Below are 24,467 nucleotides of genomic sequence, written 5' to 3' on the forward strand. Positions count from 1 at the left end.
GAGCTGACTAGACATCCCAACAGGAAGCTTCAAGTTTCCCAGATCAGAAGCAGGGCAAAACTAAACACACAGCATAGCTCTGGACTTCTGAAGTCTTCATTGCTCTTCCCTCCTCAGTCACAGGAGATCAGAAGTTCCAGGTATCCCGGGACTCAGTGTATGGGCTAGCACACAAGCATAAGGGAAAGCTATCCCACCTCTGAAAGAGCTCTGAATGCAGAAGCTAAAAGGCTATCTGTCTGGGACATTGCAAAGAAGATCACCGTATTAAGATGAAATGTGGGATTGATCTCCTCCAGCCCCAGGACTTGAGGAATACTAAAGGGGGGGTGAAACAATAGGGCTTACTCCAATCTCTGGTATGCTGCACTTTGAAATTTACAGATGACTTTCCCTCCCACTATTACAGTTGATCTTCACAACAGCTTTATGAAGCCAATGTAGTTAGAATGACTTTAGAGATGAGGAGATTTATGCAGAGGTGAGTCAGTGGCCCAAGGTCACGCAGCTGGTGAATAGTAGAGCTAAGATCCAAACAGTCCTTTTATGGAAATACAACACCTGTGAACAGAAGATATTTTTCTGTTTTTCTGAAGCCCTATCGCCCTTTCTGGAGAGCCTCCAGGATGAAGACCTTGCAGAAGACACAATCTAATTTTCTCTTGAAACATTCTTCACAGCTGTGGAACATACAGTCAAGGGTATCTGTGGCACTGTGGCAGAAAGCATAATAATCAGCAGAGTAAATTCTATTCTTGAGGGAGCTCCTCTTCCCTGGTAGATTCCTCAGCATGAAGCCCTCCATCTCCAAAGAAGGACATGGCCCCTGTGATTTATTGCGAGTGCCTATGTCTGAGTCCTTGAGAAGAAAACCGAGTATTATTTGTGTTTTACTAGAAGAATTAATACACCAAGGGGAAAGAATTTTGAGTAGCAGCACTACTGTGGGCTTCTAATGACCAGAAAGTAGCACTGCCTCATTCATTCAGACCTCAAAAGTACAGAAGTTAGGATTGATTTCTGTCTTTGCAGTATCTATGAAAAACTAGTTTCTAACCTAATTAATCTGGCACTAACTTAAATAACTCCTTACCTTTTTCATGCTAAAACAGAGGTCAGGGAAATGATGTACTAATGTAACAGTCTCCCTCAGTCTCAGTCATATTTGTTCATCTTTAAGAGTCTTTCTTCTTGAAAAGCAGTGATGAATCTATCTGAAAAGGAATCTCCTAAAATGTCTTCCTTCAGCAATTACTGCAGTTCATGAAGAAATTTAGTTTGCAAATACTTAGGGAACAGGTGGACTTCTGATTATGAATGTGATGGAGTAACTTGTAGTAGACTAATACTTCCACCGAGAATAGCTAAGAAATCCAGATAAAATTTTTAAATGTCTGTTTGAAGGAACTAGAGCATGACGAGGCAGCCAGGACTTTGGAAAAGAGAGGCAATGACACTCTGCAGCCATTTTTTTCCTCAGAATGTTTGCTGATTCTGGGCATGAGGTAAATGGGTGGGGATATGAGTAAGAACATGAACTGAGGACCTCTACTAAGAGGAGAGAAACCAGCAGAGCACTGGGTAGAAAGAAAGAGGGGAAACTGAGCCCAATATTCTGCCAGTTTTCCCCTCAAGATATTTACCAAACTCTGAAACTGCATTAACTGAAAACCTAAAGAAAAAAAAGAGACTGTCAAACTAGAATTTTAAACCCAGGAAAAGTGTCTTTCCAAAAAGGAAGGCAAGATTTTAAGCAGCGTGGCATCATAGTTTTGAATCTCCCTAAATTTGAATCTCTCACATAAAACAGATAAAGTGCTAGAATAATAGAACAAAAGCCCATAAACAACATCTACAACAAAGCTAGGTAAAAACATACCCCAATGAAACCCAAAATATGACCAGGTAGAGATAATCCACTAATAGCCATGAAACAGTAAAGTATCAGCATCTGCTGAGAGGAGGAAGGGATAAAAATGGCATCTGAAATACCTGAAAATAGGAATACCCCAAAATAGTCAACATGTACTTACTGCAAAGCACAGCAGAACATTTTAGGAACAAAAGTCACAGGAAAGAAGAGTTCTGTACACGCCAATGGATGAGTAACTACAAGGCATTTGAGAGGCTGAGCAATGTGGGCTTGAGAAAATCTAAAACTTCATCTTCTACTCTGGGATGAAGTAAGGTGGAAGAAACATCACTCCCATAGTTAAGACAAAAAATAAGCCAGATTAACTTCAAATTCATGAATTTTTCTATTGCATTGGAGAGCTGAGTTTGCAGAGCAGCACACTTGCCCAAAGTCTGAGGAGATACAGTCCCTACCGGAGGAGAGGAGACATGAGTACTCACTTACCTGGGGTAAGCTTACCAAAAACCAGTAAGAAGAGTTCCACTAGAAACAAACACTAATGAACTGGTGAAGGCAGATTATGGACTGGCAGGATAGTAGGAAGGCTCTGAGGGCCTCAGAGACTTGGGGGTCTGCACTCTGTTGCAAGCGCTTTCTCCTCGAATCCTGCTGGGGGCTTTCAGAAAGGCTCAGAAAGAGCCCTAAGAACGGACCATTGCGATGCAGTCCTTGAAGAGAGGAGCATTAGCCATGCAGGAGGAATACGAATCTCAACCCCATGCATTTCCCCTATCTCCCCCAGGGAAAACAGTGCCTTTCTCTGTGGGGAAAGGACAACACACTCTAGGGCAATGGTGGAAATTCATTGCAGCTGGGAGAAGGAAATGGGGAAAAAGAACTACTCCTGGGGGAAGGGCAGAAATATACACTGGGCACAGAACCACATACTCCTGAGGCCATACCGTGGACTTAGCACCTAAGACTGAGACTTGGGCAGAACAACAGAAAATGCCCACCTCCCAGTTCCCCACATCACTAACTAAATAAATTCAAGTAACTAGTAACAGCATAATAGTACTGGGAAAGGGACAGAAGCGGAAACAGTATGCAAAGATGCCATCTGAGGCACAGTGTAAAGGGAAGACCTAAAGTTCAGTGTCGAAAAGACATTGCTCTGGAAAACCAACTTTCATGTTAAGCACAAGGAATCACTATAGGAATTTGAAGTCTGTCATACACTGAGGGTGAACATAGCAGCAACAACCTCAAACCCAATCCAACTCCTAACCAGGTTAACTCAAAACTCTGTTCTAAAGACACAGCAGAAGGAAACATGTGCCCATTTCCAGGCATAAAAATTTCATACCTCATTCTCTACTGGCCTACACAATATGTTTGGCTTCAAACAAACAAATAAAAACACACAAAAAGGTAAGAAAAATCACATTCCCAAGAAACAAAGTGATTATCAGAACCAGAATCTGATATGACACAGCCACTGGAACTATCAGACAAGGAATTTTAAATAATTATCATTAACATGTTAAAGGCTCAAATGGAAATGGTGGACATTATGCAAGATAAGCAGGTAATTGCAGTAGAAAAACACACACTAAGAAAGAACAAAATAGAAATGCTAGAAATGAAAAGCACAGTAGCAGAGATAAAGAATACCTTCAGTGGGCTCACCAGTAATCTCAACACAGCCAAAGAAAGAATCAGTGAACTTGAAGATCAGTCAACAAAAATTACCCAAATTGAAACACAAAGAAAATTTAGAAGAATATCCAAGATAATATAAAACAGTCTAGTATGAGTCTAATTGGAATCCCAGAAGCCAGAGGGATGAGAGATTATTTTATTTTTATTTTTTATTTTATTACAACATAATGGCTGAGAATTTCCCAAAATTAAATGACACACACCAAACCACAAATGCAAGAGGTTCAGAGCCCCCAGTAAACCACCTCTTGGCATATATTCAAACTACTGAAAACAAAAGAGAAAATCTTGAAAGCAGCCAGAGAAAAAAGAAACTTTACATAGAGAGAAAAAAATAAGAATTACATCAAATTTCTCATCAGAAACCATGCAACTCAGAAGTCTATACCCAGAAAATATCTTTAAAAAAATGTAAGGTGCCATTGCTGGTGCCAATGTAAACTGGTACAGCCACTTTGGAAGACAGCTTGGCAGTTAGTTCCTTAAAATGTAAAGCATAGTGCACTCTACTTCTGCTGTAAAAGGTATAATAGTCTGATGACACAGGAATAGTTTCACATTTTAAAAAATCATCACCTTGAACAAAATAGAGAATGAATAGTATTATATAAATATTGTATCTTAAATAGTTTATTCAGTCTCTTCAAAAAATAGTTTAATTTACTGAAAGAAACATTTTTAAATGTTAAATATAAGTTTACCATGCAAACCAGAAATTTTACTCCTAGTTATGAAGTAAAATGAAAACATACGTCCACACAAAGACTTGTAAGCAAATGTTCATAAAAGCATTACTCATAAAAGCCAAAAAGTGAAAACAATTCAAGTGTTCATCAACTAGTAAACAGATAAATAAAATATGCTATATCCATGCAGTGGAATACTGGAACAAAATACCGATACATGCTACAAAATGGATGAACCTCAAAAACATTATTCTAAGTGAAAGAAGCCAGATGCAAAACACTCAATATTGTATAATTCAATTTATATGAAATTCCAAAGACGGCAAATCTACTGGTATAGAAAGAAGATTACTGGTTGCCTGGGGTTGGGGGTGGAAAGGTGATTGACTTACGGTATGGGGATCTTTGGGGGTGATGACAGAATTCTAAAAGTGGATTTGGGTGATGGTCATATGATTCTGTAAATTCACTAAAAATCACTGAAGTGTACACTTAAAAAAGGTTAATTTTACAGTATGTAAATTTTATCTCCAAAAGGCTAACTTTTAAAATGAAAAAGAAATAAAGACTTTCTCAGAAAAACAAAAATAATGATGGAAATCATAGCCAGAAGTCTTACTCTACAAGAAATCTTAAAGAAGTTCTTCAGGCTGAAGAAATATATTAGGCTGAAACATGGATCTCCACAAATAAATCAAGAATGCTAAAAAGAAATAAATGAAGGTAAAATACATTGATTTTTCCTATATTTAATTGACCTAAAAGATAACTGGGGGGCTTCCCTGGCAGCACAGTGGTTAAGAATGAGCCTGCCAATGCAGGGGACATGGGTTCGAGCCCTGGTCCAGGAAGATCCCACATGCCACGGAGCAACTAAGCCCGTGCATCACAACTACTGAGCCTGCGCTCTAGAGCCTGTGTGCCACAACCACTGAAGCTCGCACGCCTAGAGCGTGTGCTCCACAAAAAGAGAAGTCACCGCAATGAGAAGCCCGTGCACCACAACAAAGAGTAGCCCCCGCTCACCGCAAATGGAGAAAGCCCATGCACAGCAATGAAGACCAAATGCAGCGAAAAATAAATAAATTAAATAAATAAATAAATAAATAAATAACGATAACTGGGTGTTTAAAGAAAAAATAGTAGTAAAATATTGTGCCAGAGTAGCTATAATAACACCAGCAAAAACTTCAGGACAAAGAACACTTAGAAATAAAGAGGATCATTACATAATAAAGAGGTCAATTCTCAAATAAGATATATAACAGAGCTTAAAAATACATTGGACAGGTACTTCCCTGGTGGCGCGCCTGCCAATGCAGGGGACATGGATTCGATCCCTGGTCCGGGAAGATCCCACATACTGTGGAGCAACTAAGCCCATGCGCCACAACTACTGAGCCTGCACACCACAACTACTGAAGCCCGCATGCTGCAACTACTGAAGCCCATGTGCCTAGAGTCTGTGCTCTGCAACAAGAGAACCCACCACAATGAGAAGCCTGCACACCTCAGCAAAGAGCAGCCCCCGCTCACTGCAACTACAGGAAGCCTGTGTGCAGCAATGAAGACCTAGCGCAGCCAAAAAAAAAAAAAATGGACAAAAACTGATACTACTGAAAGGAGAAAAGGACAAATACACAATTACAATCAGAGACTTTAACACTCCTCTCTCGGCAACTGACAGAACATGTAGGCAGAAGATTAGTAAAGCTATAGGTTACCTGAACAGCACTATCAACCAATCTGACTTAATTGATATGTGTATATGTGTGTGTGTGTGTGTGTGTGTATAAACACCACTCAACACATTATTCTCAATTGCACATGGAACATTCATAAAGATCAGTCATATTATGGGCCACTAAAAGAAAAAAACCTCAATGAATTTTAAAGAATAGTGATCATTAAAAGTATGTTTTCAGAACATACTGGAAATCAATAAAAGAAAGATATCTATAAAGGATACTGCTAAAAATAGAACTACCATATGACCCAGCAATCCCACTACTGGGCATATACCCTGAGAAAACCATAATTCAAAAAGATACATGTGGGCTTCCCTGGTGGCACAGTGGTTAAGAATCCGCCTGCCAATGCAGGGGACATGGGTTTGAGCCCCGGTCTGGGAAGATCCCACATGCCGCGGAGCAACTAAGCCCATGTGCCACAACTACTGGGCCTGCGCCCTAGAGCCCGTGAGCCACAACTACTGAGCCTGTGTGCCACAACTACTGAAATCCACATGCCTAGAGCTTGTGCTCCGCAACAAGAGAAGCCACCACAATAAGAAGCCCATGAACGGCAACGAAGAGTAGTCCCCGCTCGCCGCAACTAGAGAAAGCCTGCGCACAGCAACGAAGACCCAACGCAGCCAAAAATAAATAAATTAATTAATTTTTTAAAAAAAGATAAATGCACCACAATGTTCACTGCAGCACTATTTACAATAGCCAGGACATGGAAGCAACCTAAATGTCCATCGACAGATGAATGGGTAAAGAAGATGTGGCACATATATACAATGGAATATTACTCAGCCATAGAAAGGAACAAAATTGGGTCATTTGTAGAGACGTGGGTGGATCTAGAGAATGTCATACAGAGTGAAGTAAGTCAGAAAGAGAGAAACAAATATCGTATATTAATGCACATATGTGGAACCTAGAAAAATGGTACAGATGAACAGGTTTGCAAGGCAGAAATAGAGACACAGATGTAGAGAACAAATGTATGGACACCAAAGGAGGGAAAGCAGGGGTGTGGGTGGTGGTGGTGGAATGAATTGGGAGATTGGGATTGACATATATACACTAATATGTATAAAGTAGATAACTAATAAGAACCTGATGTATAAAAAGTAAATAAAATTCAGGGCTTCCCTGGTGGCGCAGTGGTTGGGAGTCCGCCTGCCGATGCAGGGGACGCGGGTTCGTGCCCTGGTCTGGGGGGATCCCACATGCCGTGGAGCGGCTGGGCCCGTGAGCCATGGCCGCTGGGCCTGCGCGTCCAGAGCCTGTGCTCCGCAGTGGGAGAGGCCACAGCGGTGAGAGGCCCGTGTACTGCAAAAAAAAAAAAAGAAAAAGTAAATAAAATTCAAAAGAAAGATACATGCACCACAATGTTCATTGCAGCACTATTTACAATAGCCAGGACATGGAAGCAACCTAAGTGTCTATCAACAGATGAATGGATAAAGAAGATGTGGCACATATATACAATGGAATATTACTCAGCCATAAAAAGGAACGAAACTGAGTTATTTGTAGTGAGGTGGATGGACCTAAAGTGTGTCACACAGGGTGCAGTAAGTCAGAAAGAGAAAAACAAATACCGTATGCTAACACATATATATGGAATCTAAGAAAACGGTACTGATGAACCTAGTGGCAGGGCAGGAATAAAGACGCAGATGTAGAGAACAGACTTGAGGACACAGCGGGGTAAGGGGAAGCTGGGATGAAGTGAAAGAGTATCATTGACATATGTACACTACCAAATGTAAAATGGATGGCTAGTGGGAAGCTGCTGCATAGCACAGGGAGATCAGCTCAGTGCTTTGTGACCACCTAGAGGTGTGGGATAGGGAGGGTGGGAGGGAGGCTCAAGAGGGAGGGGATATGAGGTATATGTATACATATAGCTGATTCACTTTGCTGTACAGCAGAAACTAACACAGCATTGTGAAGCAATTATACTCCAATAAAGATATTAAACAAAATAAAAGTCACTGTTAAGAGAATGAAAAGATTAATCACAGACTGGGGGGGGTGTAAAAATCTCTGCAAATCACATACCTGAAGAAGGACTTGTATCCAAAATAGATAAAGAACTCTCAAAAATCAACCATACAATAATCAAGACAGTGTGGCAGTAGAGGAGGTGTAGACACACAGATCAGTAAAACAGAATAGAGAACATAGAAACAGATCCACACAAAGATGCTCAATTGATTTTTTACCCCAAAAAAGTAAAAATTAATAAATTGTACCTCATCAAATCTAGAAAATTTTGCTCTGTAAACCCTGTAGAGGAGACGTAAGGACAAATTATAGACTGGGAGAAAATTCTGCATATTATATATCCCACAAAAGATCTGTATCCAGATTATATAAAGAACTCTCAAAACTCAACATCAAAAAAACAATCCCATTAGAACATGGGCAAAAGACATGAAGAGACATTTAACCAAAGAGGATATACAAAGGACAAATAAGCACATGAAAAGATATTCAACATTGTTAGCCATCCAGGAAATGCAAATGAAAACCACAATGAGATATTACTACAAGTCTCAAAGTGGCTAAAATAAAGAATTGTGGCAGCACCAAATGCCAGTGAGGATGCTGAGAAAATGGATCACTTACATACACTGATGGTTGAAATACAAAATGGTACGGCCACTCTGGAAAATAGTTTGGCAGTTTCTTTAAAAACTAAAAATGGACTTACTAGATGTCCCAGCAATTGCACTTTGGGGCATTTATCACAGAGAAATCAAAACTTATGTTAGTGCAGAAACCTGTACATGAATGTTCATAGCCACTTTATTCATAATAGCCAAAAACTAGAAACTATTAAAATGTGTGAATGGTTAAATTGTGGTACATCCGTACTATGAAATACTATCTAGCAATAAAAAGGAACGAACTATTGATACAGGCAACAACTTGAATGAACTTCCAGGGAATTATGCTGAGTAAAAAAGAAATCCAACATCAAAAAGTTGCACACTATAGCATGATTCCATGTATACAACATTCTTGGAAAAATAGAATTATACAGATAGAGAACAAAACAGTGGATTCCAAAGGTAAGGGATGTGAGGTAGGAAGTGCTGGAGGCTATAAAGGGGTGCATATGAGGTGTGATGATCATATAGTGATGGTAATGATGTCTCAGTTTTGTACCTTGATTGTGGTGGAAGTTACACAAAGTCATATGTGTGATACAGTTGTATAGAAACACACACCTGCATGTGTAACTCATAAAATCTGAATAAGCTCTGTGAACTACACCAATGTCAATTTCCTGGTCTAACATTATATTCTAGTTATGCAAGATGTTCACACTGGGGGAGGCTGAGTGAAGGAACGTCCCTGTAGATTTCTTTGCAACTTCCACTAAATCTATAATTATTTCGCAATAAAGTTTATAAATTTAACAATAAGAAAATAAGCACCTTTAGACTGAAGTGTGAGAAGTACTGGGTCCAGCACAGCAAACAGGAAACTATGTTCTTCTGCAGACCAAATATGACCCACTGCTTGCTTTTGAAGCAAAGTATTATTGGAACACAACCATGCCCATTCATGGCTGCTGAAAAGAAAAAAGGAAAGGAAAGGACCACTATTTTGTAAATGGGCAAAAGATCTGAACAGAAAATTCACCAAAGAAGTTACATGGATGGCAAATAAGCACATGGAAAGATGTCCAACATAAGTAATCATCAGATAAATGTAAATTAAAAACCACAATGAGGGCTTCCCTGGTGGTGCAGTGGTTGAGAGTCCACCTGCCGATGCAGGGGACACGGGTTCGTGCCCCGGTCTGGGAAGATCCCACATGCCGTGGAGCGGCTGGGCCCGTGAGCCATGGCCGCTGAGCCTGCGCGTCCGGAGCCTGTGCTCCACAACGGGAGAGGCCACGACAGTGAGAGGCCCGCGTACCGCAAAAAAACAAACAAACAAACAAAAAAACACAATGATACCACTACACACCTCAATGGCTAAGAAAAAAAATTAGCAATACCAACTGCTGGAGCAACTGGCATCAGCAGGATGTGGAACAACTGGCACTCTCACACCCTGCTAGTGGGAATGCAAAATGGTACAGCCACTCTGCAAGAGTTTGGCAGGTTCTTATAAAGGTAAACATTCACTTACCATGTAACCCAGCAATCCTGCTCCTGGATAGTTACTCAAGAGAAATGAAAACAAAAAAACCTGTATACAAATATGTATAACAACTTAATTCATAAGAGACAAAAACTGGAAACAAACCAAATGCCCCTCAACTGGTGAATGGATAAACAAAATGTGGTACATCTATACAGTGGACTACTATCCAACAATAAAAAGGAGTGACCTGCTGATACGCACAACCACATGGATGAATCTCAAAGGCATTTTGCTAAGTGACAGAAGCCAGACCCAAAGGACTACGTACCATATGATTCCATTTACTTGACAATCTGGAAAAGGTAAAACTATAGAGATAGATATCAGACCAGTGGCTGCCAGGGTTTAGGAATGAGGGAGGGGTGGAATACAAAGAGGCAGCACCAGGCAATTTGGGGGGGGGTGATGGAACTTTCTGTACCTTGATTGTGGTGATGGATACACAGCTCTGTGCTTCAGTCTGAAGTCATGAAAAAGCATACCATAGAAGTTTGCTCTATGTAACTAAATAAACCAAAATAAGATCCCCCTGCACACGCACCTAAGTGAGAGCATGTGCTACCAACGATGGACAGTAACTAGAACTCACACACTGCTGGTGGTAGTGTAAATTGTTACAGCCACTATGGAAAGCTACTTGGCACCATCTGCTAAAATTAAACATGTACATCCTACAAATCAATTCCACCTCTAGACATATATGCAACAGAAGCATGTATTTACCAAAGAAATTAAATACCAGGCTATTCATAGCAGCTTTATCTGTATTAGCAAAAACCTGGACACTACGCCAATATCCGCAAACAGTGGAATAGATAAATCAATCATAGTACAGTCATAAAACGGAATACTGTATGGCAATGAGAATAAAGGAAATGCTGCTCACATGACAACCTGAATGAATCTCAAACAATATTAAGTATGAGAATCCAGACAATAGTAAGAGTACATAATGTAGGATTCCATTTATGTAATCAAAGATGTTACAAGTCAGAATAGTGGTTACCCTTGGGCAGAAGTAGTGACTTGGATGGGATCACAAGGGAGTTCTAGCAATGTTCTATTACTTAATATAAATGCTGCTTATTGGTGTGTTAACTTTGTGAATATTCATTAATCTGTTCACTTAATATTTGTGCATTTTCCCTGTTTTCAAAGTATACTATACTTCCATTTTAAAAGTTTTAAAAGCAGAGTATGTATATTTCATTTTCTTTCCTTTTTAAAATTTAGGTTTGCTGATCAAAGATTCTTTGATTCCATGTGCTTTCCTGGTGGCGCAGTGTTTGAGAGTCTGCCTGCCGATGCAGGGGACGCGGGTTCGTGCCCCGGTCCAGGAAGATCCCACATGCCGTGGAGCGGCTGGGCCCGTGAGCCATGGCCGCTGAGCCTGCGCGTCTGGAGCCTGTGCTCCGCAACGGGCGAGGCCACAGCAGTGAGAGGCCCGTGTACCGCAAAAAAAAAAAAGATTCTTTGATTCCAAAGGCAAGGACCAAGAATCAAACAAGAAAACCTTTGTTCCTGGTTGGATAGAAGGATGGAAGCAACTTTTGATTACTTGCTCTATCATGAATGGTGCCAGGGGCTTCACGACAACCAGTAGAGGTGGGAATTTTATTTCCATTTTTAGAGATGGAGAAGACCCAAGGGCAAGAAGATGAGTGGTTTCAACTATGATTTGTGATTCAGCATTTCTAGAAAGATGACCTTTGGGAACATCAGAGAGAGAAAGGCCTCTAAAGAGCATCTAGCCCAGCCTCTTTATTTTACAAAAGGAGAAAATGTGCTCCAGAAGAGAAAGGGGTCATTCAAGATTATCCATCTACTGAAAGAGAAGGGACTAGAGCTTCAGTCTCCTAAGTGCCATCCAGTGTATGTCCAATGCATCATGGCCATCGTTTACAGACAAATCATCAAAACCCTTTAAGGAATGGAGGGAAAAAAGCATTAAATTGGGAGTTGAAAGGTCTGGATCCTATCCCAGTTTTGCCAAGTAAGCTTGACTTCCCCCTTTGGGTTTTAATTTCCCCACCCGTGAAATATGAGGTGACAATACAAAATCAACAAGAGATAGCAAGTCTTGGATCCATGACAGAGGTAGATCCAGGTTTTATGGGACCTGAAGCTTCATAACACTTGAGGCCCTCGTTAAGGATAAGAATACAAAATTACCAATACAAAATCAGGAACAAAAGTAAAAATTTAAAATGAGAAAATAAATACAATAGAGTACACATTTGAAAAAGTCGACGAATGCTAGACATATCACAAAATTCAGGAAAAATGACAATAAACTAAAGCATATTTTTATTAGTTGCCTGATAAACCTCTGTAATATATTATTCCCACTTTTCTGTTATAGTCGGAGACTCGCAGGACTCAGCATATAGTTGTCCTCACAGCTAAGATTTAGTACAGCAATGTAGCAAGGACACAAAGGTGGATCACAAGGGGGAAAGACACAGGCAGAGCCTGGAAGAATCCACGTGCAGACTTCCTTATGCTCTCTCCTTCCCACGTGGACCCACACAGAGGACACTCTTCCCTCAGCAGAGAAAATGCAGCGACATGTGTGTGATGTTGCTGCCCAGGGCAGCCCAGATTCAGTGCCCACAGCTTTTCTTCACAGCTGTTCACATAGGCAGCGTCTGCCTAGCGTGCCCCTTCTGGGAGAATTCCAGACTGCCGGAAGGAAAGCAGGGGTCCAGCCTAAAGCACACTGTATGTATAAACAGTCTAAGCACAGTGAGCCATTCTCATCAGTTTTCTATTAACTGGGGACACTCTGAGAGCCATGATGCCAGATGCCAGCAGAAGGCCACCCTTACAAGCAGGTCTTTCTAAGGACAGCAGTCTCAGGCCTGCTACATTAACTTCTGCACACCACTCAATGTTTGGAGTCTTGTTTCGTGTCGGTGCTCACAATCTCAGGAATTCTGAAGGATGCCATTTCACACAACCCCCATCCAAACAGGAATATAAACATATCTTGTGTTTATAATTGCATACACTGCACACTAAGTATACTCCTGACAGGACAGAACTTGTGTTCGTTGAGTTTACGTATCTGATTCATGACTGGAAGACTTTCCCACAGACTAGCTTCTAGCTCCATATATTGTGAACCTTGATGCTCCTCCACTGTCAACATACTTCTGGTACCTAGTACTGTAAAGCACAGTGACATCACAACGTTCCCTCCAGCCTCACACCTCTTGTCCTGGTACCGTGCGCATTGACACGGTAACCAGGAGTATTCCTGGAAGCAATTTCAATACAAGATGGCTAGCAATAACGTGGAACATGTACAGAATTGGTTGGGAGCCCCTTAAATATGTCTCTCCAAATCCAAACTAAGTGTAGCCCAATTTAATGTCCCCTTAGCCAGATTCCCAATATGCCCATGGCCACTGTATTGTCACCCAACATAAGAGCAGGAGTGATGGAGACAGCAGAATGGAAACAGAGATGCTCTGAACCAACTGTGGCCAAAATACCTTTTGTAGATTTTACAAACCATACGACTAGCGCATATACCACCATGCTAAGGCCCCTTCCAGGTCTGTCAATGCCAGTGACTCTGAAGCTTGACCTTGAACTTCATTAGCTTCGGTGTGCATCTCTGGTCCCGAGAGTTACAGAAGGGGAACCAACACTGAGAAAAGGCTTGGGACCCAGATAACAAGGCAGAAGGGAGGAGGGTACCTAACCAGAAGCAAAGATAAGGCAATCAGGAAGAATTCCAGATAACCAGAGTGCAAAAGCACCTGGGAATGAGTGATTAGCATGTGACCTAAGGGATGGAAAGACAGCCTGAACTGGGACACAACACAAGGACCCAAACTACAGAGCTGTCTTTCCTCCACGGCTGAGGCAAGAAATCTAGCATGAGGTTTGGTAGACACTGAGTGGGCAGGACGAGGAAGCAGTTCAGGGGAGGCAGGCTTCTTGAACCACCATCAGAGAAGAACTGTGCTGGGCCAGCACACAATTGAATTGAGCAACACGGAAACCAACAAGACGGCTGAGAAAGACAACCTTGTGAATAGGTCAAGACTGAATTCCCAGATGGAACAGTCACAGCATCTAATGTTTGCCGAGCTTGAAAGGGCCTTCTAGGTCCCATGTTCCACCCCCCGCCCTCTGTGGGGACAGGGAGCAGGTCAGCGGTGTGGGAGTCAGAAGGACTGGTTGAGTCCTGCCTCGGTCGCTTACTGTGCCAGCTGAGGTAAGTCTCTTCCCCTCTGATTTTCAGCTGCCTCATCTCTAAAACGAAGAGAATGATAACGCCTTCCCAGGAGCCCAGGGAGAACCCAGTGTGATACTAGGATGAGGAAAAGGATTCGGAGAGGCATTTTCCTGAACTGGAACACAAGGACTGGCAGGCAAGCCTGCTGTGAAGTGCAGAGCTTTGCAGGACTGTTAGCTTCGCCATTACCCCAGTGCAGACAGCAGCACAGGAGCTGTGCCTGCCCACCTCTCTGCAGACAGTTGGGTGGCTCAGAACACGCCAACTCTCGCTGACCCTTCCCTCTCCTGAATGGATAAGCAATTTAAAACTGCGATCTTGGTGCTATTTAGTGGGAAATTGACAGTACTTCTTTGGGATTAATTTGATATGAGTAACAGTCATCTTCCAAATAGGATGTATTCTGAGAAGTAGTTTTGCTAAGAAGGGAGAAGGAAGGAGGGAGAAACATCGAAATGTCTGAAAGAGAGGGAGGAAAGCAAGGGCAGATTTGCTGTGATGGCAGATGACACTTTCACTCCCTTATGTCCCCACCAACCTTGGTCCAAGCCCTACTCTATCCTGGCAGGAAGACATATATGGAAGGGATTGGCAGCAAAGTAAAGTATGCCTTTTTCAAAGTCACATGGCTTTGGACTACACACAGGAACAAGTGACAGACTTGATGAAAACTCTGGTACCCTGGTTATTCTGGAGAATCCATCAGTGGGACTCTCAAGTGTGAGGACAAATATAGCCGCTGGATTTTGCAGTATTCAACTGCAGTACCAGGGATTAAAATCTAAGGATGGTGCTTTTGGACAGCTGTGGCACACAGCAGGCCCTTAACCTCCCTTCTGATTCGGCCTCCCCTTACATTCAAGAGAGCACCAGCCACAGGTGAGTGAGCGGAGCTGACCCTTTGGGTGCCATCAGGAAGTATACCCTGTGAAATTCATACTCCTGATTAACGTGCTACATCTCCCCGCCCCACAACCTGAAGGAAGCTGTGGACCTGCTCACGAACAACACGATTCCAAGTTCCTAAGCCACACTGCATGGGAGCTGGGAGGTGGTGAAGTGGTCAAAGCAGTGAGGCTGAGCCCCTTGCCTTGGAGATGTGTAGCAAAGGGACTTGGCCAAGAATACATGCAGGGCCCAGGGACGGCCCTGAACTTCAGAAGCATAACTCAGGGCAGCAGCCAATAGCCTGGGCACCAGGCTCGGAGTGTCTATCCTGTGTCCCCACCCTGCTTGGTGGCCACACAGACCCTGGGTTGGCTGAACCTGTGTTTGAATCCCAACTCTCCCTGGGCCAACTGGGAGAGCTCAGCCGAGTCCCTCAGCGTCTGCGCTCTCGGTTTCCTCATCTGCCCGGTGGGTCTAACAGTACTGGTCTTGCCAGGCTGATTCCAGGACTGAAGGAGAGGAGATGTGGGGGGCACCTTGACCCCAACTCCTCTGCCTGGGCTCTTCTTCCTCACCGCCTCTGATCTCCTGTCCTCCCAACCGAAAGCTCGCCTCTCGGGAGTGGACTCCTATATCACCATCTTCCAAACCCTGCCCACTCCTCGGTGCACAGCTCAGAGCCCGCTTCCCTCTGGAGTCTTCCTCATCTGCCAGGGAGATTCATCCAGGACTCTCCTGAGGCCTCACAGCACTTCAGATGGTTCTGTGGAGAGGGTCTGGTCCTGCCTGCAATGAGATTACTGACACACCCGCCTTGCTGACCCACCTCGCACATGTTGACCCCCGGGGCAGGGCCGATCTCATCACCTGCTGAGTCCAGAGCAGCACAACAGCGTGTCATGGTAGCTAGCCTATGAGCGCCACATGGCGATAAACAGAACTGTTCATTGCCACCATCTGTCAGCATCTAGTCAGTGTCTCCTCGGGCAGAGGCAGGCTCTGGGGACAGTACCAAGGTGACCTGGGTGGGATCCTTATCCTCAAAGGGATTGCAGTCTAGCTGGGGTAACAGGGCACACACACACACATAAAACAGAAACCACCCAAGGTGACCTCGCACAAAAAGAGTACAGTAGGGCTTCCCTGGTGGCGCAGTGGTTGAGAGTCCGCCTGCCGATGCAGGGGACATGGGTTTGTGCCCCGGTCCAGGAAGATCCCACATGCCGTGGAGCGGCTGGGCCCGTGAGCCATGGCCACGGAGCCTGCGCGTCCGGAGCCTGTGCTCCACAACGGGAGGGGCCACAACAGTGAGAGGCCCGCGTACCGCAAAAAAAAAAAAAAGAGTACAATAGACAGGGTTCTGGAAGGTTGTAGAGAAGGAACGGTCCTGAAGCCAGCCTAAGAGGCTTCAGGAGGACACAGAAAGTGAGGAGGGAGGGCATCTGCCGTGAGTGAGCAGCGTGGAGGGCTGGGGACCGGGAGAGTCAGGCTGCGGGAGTGGACAGTACGGCCACTACCAAGGATGCAGGAGAGGGCCGCCGTGAGGAAGGCCACGTTAGGGTCACAGCCTCGTGAAGTGTGAAGTGTACAGAACAAAGGCTGAGCCCGGGCCCACTGAGGGCTCATCGTCACCCCACGAGTTGAGGACTATTTTTATTGTCCTCATTTGACAGATGGGCAAGATGAGGCCAGATAGGTGCAGGCACTTGAAAGCCAAGCTTTGGGAGCCAGGGGTTGCCCCGGGCAAAGCTGTGTTTTAGGAAGCCTGGTTATGCTACAGGGGAGGCTGGGGTGACAGGGGGCTGGAGAGGGATTAGAAATCTGCTTGTGTCATGTGAGCAAAGGCCCCAGCTTTAAGAGAGCTCAGGAAACAGCAGAAGAACAGGATGCTCTTCCAGAACCTTCTTCTCCTTAAGGATTCTATCTGCGGCTCCTCTACTCCTCACTGCTACTTCTGTAACGGGGGTAGGGGTGGGAAACTGAGTGGGAGAGGGGTGACGGGGAAAAGAGATTCTTGTGCTTTGTAAAAGGTGTCCGAGGAAGGCTCAGGCACAGACCGTCCAGAGGTAACTGTGGTGAACTGAATATTCTGGGGAAGAGTCCACAGCCCCAGCCTCACCACGCCCGGCCACAAGTTATGCCTCCCTCCTCGGAGATTCCAGAACCTATGAGATGCACCTTTCTTAAGGCCTCTTGTGCTTTCCACCCGTCTGTGGCTTGTCAGCAAGTTCCCTATCTTCTCCATCTTTGTAGACCCAATGCCTGGCACCAAGGAGGTGCTCACACACCAGAGAGTGAGGGGATCAAGGAAGGAAGGAAGGAAGGAAGGAATGAGGGTGACTGATGGCCACTGACAGAGCTATTGATGGACCAGTCACCAGACGGTCAGCTTTTGGATGAGGGGAAGTTGGGCACACTCCCTCTTTGTTTCCCACCCGCCTGATGCTAAAGGAGCTCATTGACAAGCCCTTGGAACACACATCTACTAGACTGTTCACCTCACCAACTGTGTTCGGATCCAGCCTCCCTGGCATTCAGTCTCCCCTCGCTTCCTCAGATGGTGCACGTGCCACCTCTGCCCCCACGGGAAAGCTTTCATCCTTCTTAATGCAGGGCTCGGGCAAAGCCACAAAGAACATTCTGGTCTTCTGCCATATTCCACATAGGACGTGTGACATTTAAACACACTGGCTACTCTAGCAGTTGAGCTTTTGTCTCCTTGCTAAAGTGGGTTCCCCACCTTAGCCATGACATTACTGAATCGAAACAAAGACTGACAAGCAAAGCTCTATAGTCTGGTAAAGCAGCTGGTCTACTGGACACACACAGGAGGAGCCCCAGCAAGGAGTGCAGAAGACAGAGCACTCTACCAACACTGAACCTGGGGCACTCGACACAGCACTGGATAGAAAGGATGGAGGCCATTTACATGAAGGATTCTTTCTAGGTGCCACGTCATTAAGATTATCAAGAAAGCACATGGATGCCAGACACACCGACAGCTGTCCACAATTCTAAACCTTCACTTAGACCTAGAGCGTGGAGACGGGCCTCAGCCAGGGTCTGAAAGCAGGTCATTTGTTTCTGCCAGAAGTTCCCTTAGACAAGTGTCCATTAACTCTCAAAATGAGACTTCCTTATGATCCAGACTGCATCCAAACCAAAGTGCAACTCTTCTTAACAAAGTGCAACAGCTTCTTAACCCAAATTGTGCTCTTTACAAAATATTTTACAGAGGCTTCCGGCACTCAAAGTTGGGAAACAAATACATTCTGTCTCCTTTGTCCTCCTCCTCCATCCCAGGTCAGTTTCCACATCTGTATAATTGAGAATTTTGCCCTCAACAGAAACCACTCATTCTACACAAATTTTCAATCTGTAATATAATCAGAGTATCAGTAAGTAAAGAACCCAGAATCAAAGGATGTGAAAGATCAAAGGCATTCTGTGATCAGAGCCTTGCTTTTCAAAATGCTATCCATGGACCAACCACTTAGGCATCAACTGGGATCTGCTGAGAAGTGCAGAATCTCAGGTCCACGCTAGAACTTCTGAATCAGAAGCCACATTTGACAAGATCACTGAGGGATTTGAAAGCACACTGGAGTTTGAGATCTAGGTCACTGGGTTTCAAACTCGGTTCTGTGGAATGCTTCACGGGCCTCTAAGAGGAGCGGGCCAGGAAGAGACTGGGAAGAAGAAGGGGTGTGGGGAGCAGGCCGTACTTCAGCTGAGCAGCCTGCCTCTGATCTCTCTGGGAGGTTGAACCCCCAGCCAGACTAAGATATCCCATGGGCACAAAGGTTGGAGAATCACTATTCTAGACCAATCATCTCATTTTCTACATGGCACAACTGAGATCTTCCAAAGAGCATAAGGGAATTTTACCAAGACACATCATAGTCCCTTGAACACTGTTAGAGAACTCTGAAATTTACCAAGCCTGGGAATCAAGGAAAATCTTCATAGTCATTGTTGCCGGAATAACGTCTAATCTGCAAAAGTAGAAGCGAAGACAGACCCCGAGCCCCGGTGGAAGAGGACGTGACGTCCAAGGCTGTGCCCTGGAAAAGCCCTGTGACATTAGTGGCATTTTGTGCCACCTGGTTTTCAGGAGAGGAGAGAGACACACAGAGATATTAAGTGCCAAGGCTACACAGGAAAAGAAGAGCTGACATCCAAACCCAGATCCCCGGGCCCCAAAGCCCAGGCTCTGGATCACGTCATTCACATTGTGAGCGCACACTGGCAGCCCCTCTGTGTGCCCCATGCACTGGCCCAGCCTATGAGCTACATGGACACACATCCACTCAAAAAAGGGGGTAATCCATCCTCACGGACCCATGGCATACAAACGATGGGCTCCCTTGCCAATGCCTGTGCTCCCGGCATAAGCCCTACCCACGGAAAATGCAAACTCAGTTGCTCTATCTTCATGGTAACAAGCATTAAGAATCTGTTTTAATATACATTGTTATGTATCTAACATCTCTATGCCTTGGGAAAGGTAGAAAGATCAAGAAGGTAGAAATGGTCAGAGGAGGAAAAGAAGAAGAAACACTTTACAACGTACTGACATATTAGTTTCAGCACCTCGTCTTGTTTTTACATTCATCCGCCCAAGCACTGCATAGAGCTTTCTGCCATGGAAGCTCGTATTACCGACCATCTTAAATTAAAACTGAAGTTGCAAAAAAACCAAACAACCCAATCAAAAAATGGGCAGAAGACCTGAATAGACATTTCTCCAAAGAAGACATACAGATGGCCAACGGGCACATGAAAAGATATTCAATGTCGCTAATTATTAGAGAAATGCAAATCAAAACTACAATGAGGTATCACCTTAAAAAGGTCAGAACGGCCATCATGAAAAAATCTACAAACAATAAACGCTGGAGAGGCTGTGGAGAAAAGGGAACCCTCCTACACTGTTAGTGGGAATGTAAATTGCTGCAGCCACTATGGAGAACAGGAACAGTATGGAGGTTTCTAAAAAAACTAAAAATAGAGCTACCATATGATCCAGCAATCCCACTCCTGATCATATATCTGGAAAAGACAAAAACTATTTTGAAAAGATACATGCACCCCAACGTTCATTGCAGCACTATTTACAATAGCGAAGATATGGAAGCAACCTAAATGTCCATCAACAGATGAATGAATAAAGAAGATGTGGTATATATACACAATGCACTACTACTCAGCCATGAGAAAATAATGAAATAATACCATTTGCAGCAACATGGATGGACCTAGAGATTATCATACTAAGTGAAGTAAGTCAGAAAGAGAAAGACAAATATTCTAAGATATCACTTAAGAGATGATACAAATGAAATTATTTACAAAACAGAAACAGACTCACAGACATAGAGAACAAACTTAAAGTTACCAAAAGGGAAAAGAGAGGGGAGGGATAAATTGGAGCTTGGGATTAACAGATACACACTACTAAATATAAAATATTTAGACAAAGTCCTACTGTATAGCACAGGGAACTATGTTCATTATCTTGTAATAAACTACAATGGAAAAGACTCTGAAAAAGAATAGTTGCTGTACACCAGAAACCAACACATTGTAAATCAACTATACTTCAAAAAAAAAGGTGAAGTTGGAAGAGCTGGCCAGCAGATGGCACAATGAGCAAGCAGCACATTACTAGCGTCAAACCCTAGTGTCATTTCAGCCAGAAAGCTGGCCCCTTTCACAAAGCCTCCTCAGAGTATCATCTGGGAACATTCTACTTGGGTGATGCAACACACCAAGGCCACCCTCCCACATCGTCTTGTCTTCAACGCCTGCCCTCCTCCTTCAAATGCAGTAGGTCCAGAGGCAGTGAGGGGCCCACATGGCTACTTCCTCCTGGCACTGGAGGCTGCCACAGCTCAGGCCATTGGTGAGCTGCTCTGGGCAAACCCGCACCACACCTTCTTTCTCTGGGTCAGCAGCAGCAGCCACTCCGCTCAGCCTTGGCAACTCTGGGTGCCACACGGGGCAAATCAACATTCTGGTGCGGACCAGGAGAATCTGGCCCCAACGCCTGCACCCCCACCCAAGCAACAACCCTCAGAACATAAAGACCTACCGTCATCTCTCTAATCTTCTTTCTGAAGTCAGAACCAAGAATTGGAAACCTCATCACAAGCCAGGAGAAGGAGGCGGCCTGCAGAGAAAGGCGCACGTGTATAGATCCGCAAGGACAGGCACCCGCACACGGAGCGACACCTTACTCACCCGTGTGCCCCTCTTCTCTAACTGCTGCCTGGCCTGGGAGGCACACACAAGTTTGTCAGATCACTGACTAAGCAAATGAGTGCATCGATGAATTCTTCTCAGGGAGAGAAACAGTGGTTTGCCTTTAAAACTGCAAGTGAGGGCATTGATTGACTGTACGCAGGGCACAGGCCTGACTCTTTAGGGTGGCCTCTGAGTTGAACCCAGTCTAGTTTCCCAGCCTCCTCTCCCATGAACCGGCTCCCTAAGCACCTGGTCTCAGTCCCCTGAATGTGCCTGGCCCTTCCAGGGGGCCTGTCCCCCATCTCCTAGCTAAGGAGACCCTTCTCACTTCAAGACCCAGCCCAGACGGCGCTCCTCTCTGAAGCCCTCCGCAGCCCTTGCTCTGAGTCAGGGGTTCCCCGCTCCTCACGTTCCCCTCCTTCCGCCTCGCTTCAGACTCTGTGCCTTACATGTCTGCCTGGAAGATGCCCCACCCCCACCAGCCCTGAGGAACCCAAGGGTGAGTGGACACCTGTGTCCCTGCACAGGCCAGGACCCTCTCACAGGACGGACGTCTGCGGACTTAAATGGGCTTTGCCTTATGATGTCTGGTATCCAGATCTGCCCTCTCCCATCAAGCTGCGCTGACACCGACGATGCTAACAGATGGCCAGTTAGCCAGCGCCCTGGAAGCACGTCCCCTGCCCAACACGATTTGCTGTGGGACCTGAAGCGCTACAAGCAGGAGAGAGCAGGAAAAATGGGGAGAGGTGGGCAGCCCACTGCCAGGCCCCCAAACAGAGCGAAGCCACCTCACAACACAGGCCAGGCGCACCAGGCCTGGTGAGGGAGGAAACAGACGAGCCCCTGCCCTCCCCCGCCGCCCAGGGACTGCAGCAGAGGTCGTGGGGCGCCACTGAGCAGCCAGAAACCAGGGGCTATGACGATGACCGCCACTGACCAGGAGGCCTGACCCACCGAGGGGGGCAGGTGATCAGTACAACATGGCTTCCCGGGGGCTCGATGGATGGGCAACCAACCAAATACAGTCTAAAACGGACACTCAAAAGAGCAAGGACAGACGGCAGGAGGCCGAGGGCAGCCGCCCCAGTGAACAGGTCATGATCCCTCGCCCAGGTTCTGCCCCTGAGCCAGTTCTCAGACGTGGAACCGCAGACCAGGGACTTGGCGGGTCCCCAGGGGGAAGGACGCTGCAGCACCAAGGCAAGCAGGCACTGGAATGACCCCCCAGCCCCTCCCAAAGGGACCTCGGGCTCCGTGCTGGGTGACCCAACAACGGGAAGCGGGACAACCAGACAGTTGGAGGCTATTGGACACTGGGCCCAGCTTGACCCTGATGTGGGAGACGCAATAAACTCTGTCTCTGCAGCCGCTTCAGGAGGACCCCTGGGCTGGGGTTTCTGAGCAGAGGCTGTCACTGGGCCGTTCCCGAGGATTTGTCAGTTGGTCTTGAGCAGGGAGAGGCTGCAATCCAATATCCTCCAGAACCAGGTGCAGGGCTTAGTGAGCTGTCTGCCGAGGAATCCTTCAGAACCCAGGTAACACTTAACGGGAGTGAGAAGATGTTAAGGCCCCATGGTAACCCTGCACGCACTGCAGTGAGTGAAGGAGAAACGTGTAGAAAAGGAGCAGGGGAAACACGCCCCAGGCGTGAACCCACGAACCGTCTTGCCTCCAGGTGACGCCTCATGGGCGTCCCTCGCTCCTGCCTCTTCACATCCTCTCCATACTTTGTAAAGTCGCCACCGAGAGCACACAGATACTCAAGAGGCGGCTGAACGGGCCCCACATGCAGAGCACATCAGTCCTGCCATCCAAGCGCTGTAACCACGGTTACGGGATGGCAACACTCGCTCCAGACCCCCACCCCCGCACCCCGGCCCCACTCCTGAATCTCTCAAACAAGTAAGCTGGACCCATTCACTGGGCCACGGCCTGATGTCGGGAAGGCCCCCTCCAGCTGCAGAGGGCCAGGGGCTCGGGTCGTTGCTGATCGGCCCAGAGACTGAGGACGCTCAAGAGCACGTAGCCCCAAGAGCTCAGGAGCCGCAGACGTGGAGACGAGCGTCTCCTGCCCCCAGCCAAAGGTGATGTAACGGTCTGTAACGTGAATGCACGTGGGGGCATCGCCAGAAGTGCACAGGAGTCCCCCTGTGCTGTGCCACGTTCCCTACGCAGGTACCACCCAGAGCAGTGGTGGCAAAGTGGCTCCTCACGTCTGCGGGTCCCCTGTGTGCAACTTCTTCCCGAGGTCCTGCAGCGCCAGTCACTAAGACAGAATCAGAAACACCTGCGGTTCTCAGGCTGGACCCCTCGATCTGGGCCGTGTGGAGAGGGACATGGCCAACAGGAGCTGCCCAGGGGACAGAGGGGAAGGTGGGGGCAGGGGAGCACGTCTTAGAAACAGGCCAGATGTGAGGCGGCAGGAGGTAAACCGGGAGCTGGGGCAGAGAAAACAAGGCCGGCCGTCTTCCTGCAGCCGCACGGCTGCCTGCGTGAGTCCAGGGCACGGAACTAAAGCCAGGCGGGGACCGAGTGACTTACCCAGTCAAGAAGGAGCCCCTTGGCGGGCGGAGACTGCAGGTGGCGGAGGGGGAAAGCTTCGGAGTAGCGGAGGAGAGCACAGCAACAGGGGTGTGGAGGGCAAAGCGGAGAGATTCCGGCACAGAGGATCGGTGCCCTCAGGCACACATCAGCCCGAGAGGCTTGTCTGCTCGGCCGCCGTGGCGGGCGGGGCTGGGAGCTGAGGCTTGGGTATCGGCTTTCAGTCGGAGCGCAGGGAGAGGACTGGGGCTGGCGGCAGGAAGAGAGCCTGAAGGGGTTAGTACGCCGCGGCTAGCCCGGAGGGAGTCCGGGGAAAGGGTCTGGAGTTGCTGAAGAGGCAAGAGTCTTTTTTCACTTTCACTTTCGTTTCCTGGTGT

At 46.1% G+C, this 24,467-nt stretch overlaps 1 long non-coding RNA gene across 4 annotated transcripts in view; it reads right to left on the bottom strand.

Annotated features, from left to right (window-relative positions):
- LOC132482197 (uncharacterized) overlaps window positions 1–24,467 on the bottom strand; it is a 109,357-nt gene that overhangs the window by 75,563 nt on the left and 9,327 nt on the right. Inside the window, exon 1 of one of the 4 annotated variants that reach the window (XR_009530881.1) lies at window positions 24,091–24,436. The exons of 2 other annotated variants lie outside the window; for them this stretch is intronic. This is a non-coding gene — a long non-coding RNA (uncharacterized LOC132482197). Of the gene's footprint in view, window positions 1–21,394; window positions 21,448–24,090; window positions 24,437–24,467 lie in introns of those variants that run through there. One more of the 4 variants, XR_009530882.1, reaches the window with a different exon arrangement.

Source organism: Mesoplodon densirostris, chromosome X, assembly GCF_025265405.1.
Source record: "Mesoplodon densirostris isolate mMesDen1 chromosome X, mMesDen1 primary haplotype, whole genome shotgun sequence".
Lineage (NCBI taxonomy): Eukaryota > Metazoa > Chordata > Mammalia > Artiodactyla > Ziphiidae > Mesoplodon > Mesoplodon densirostris.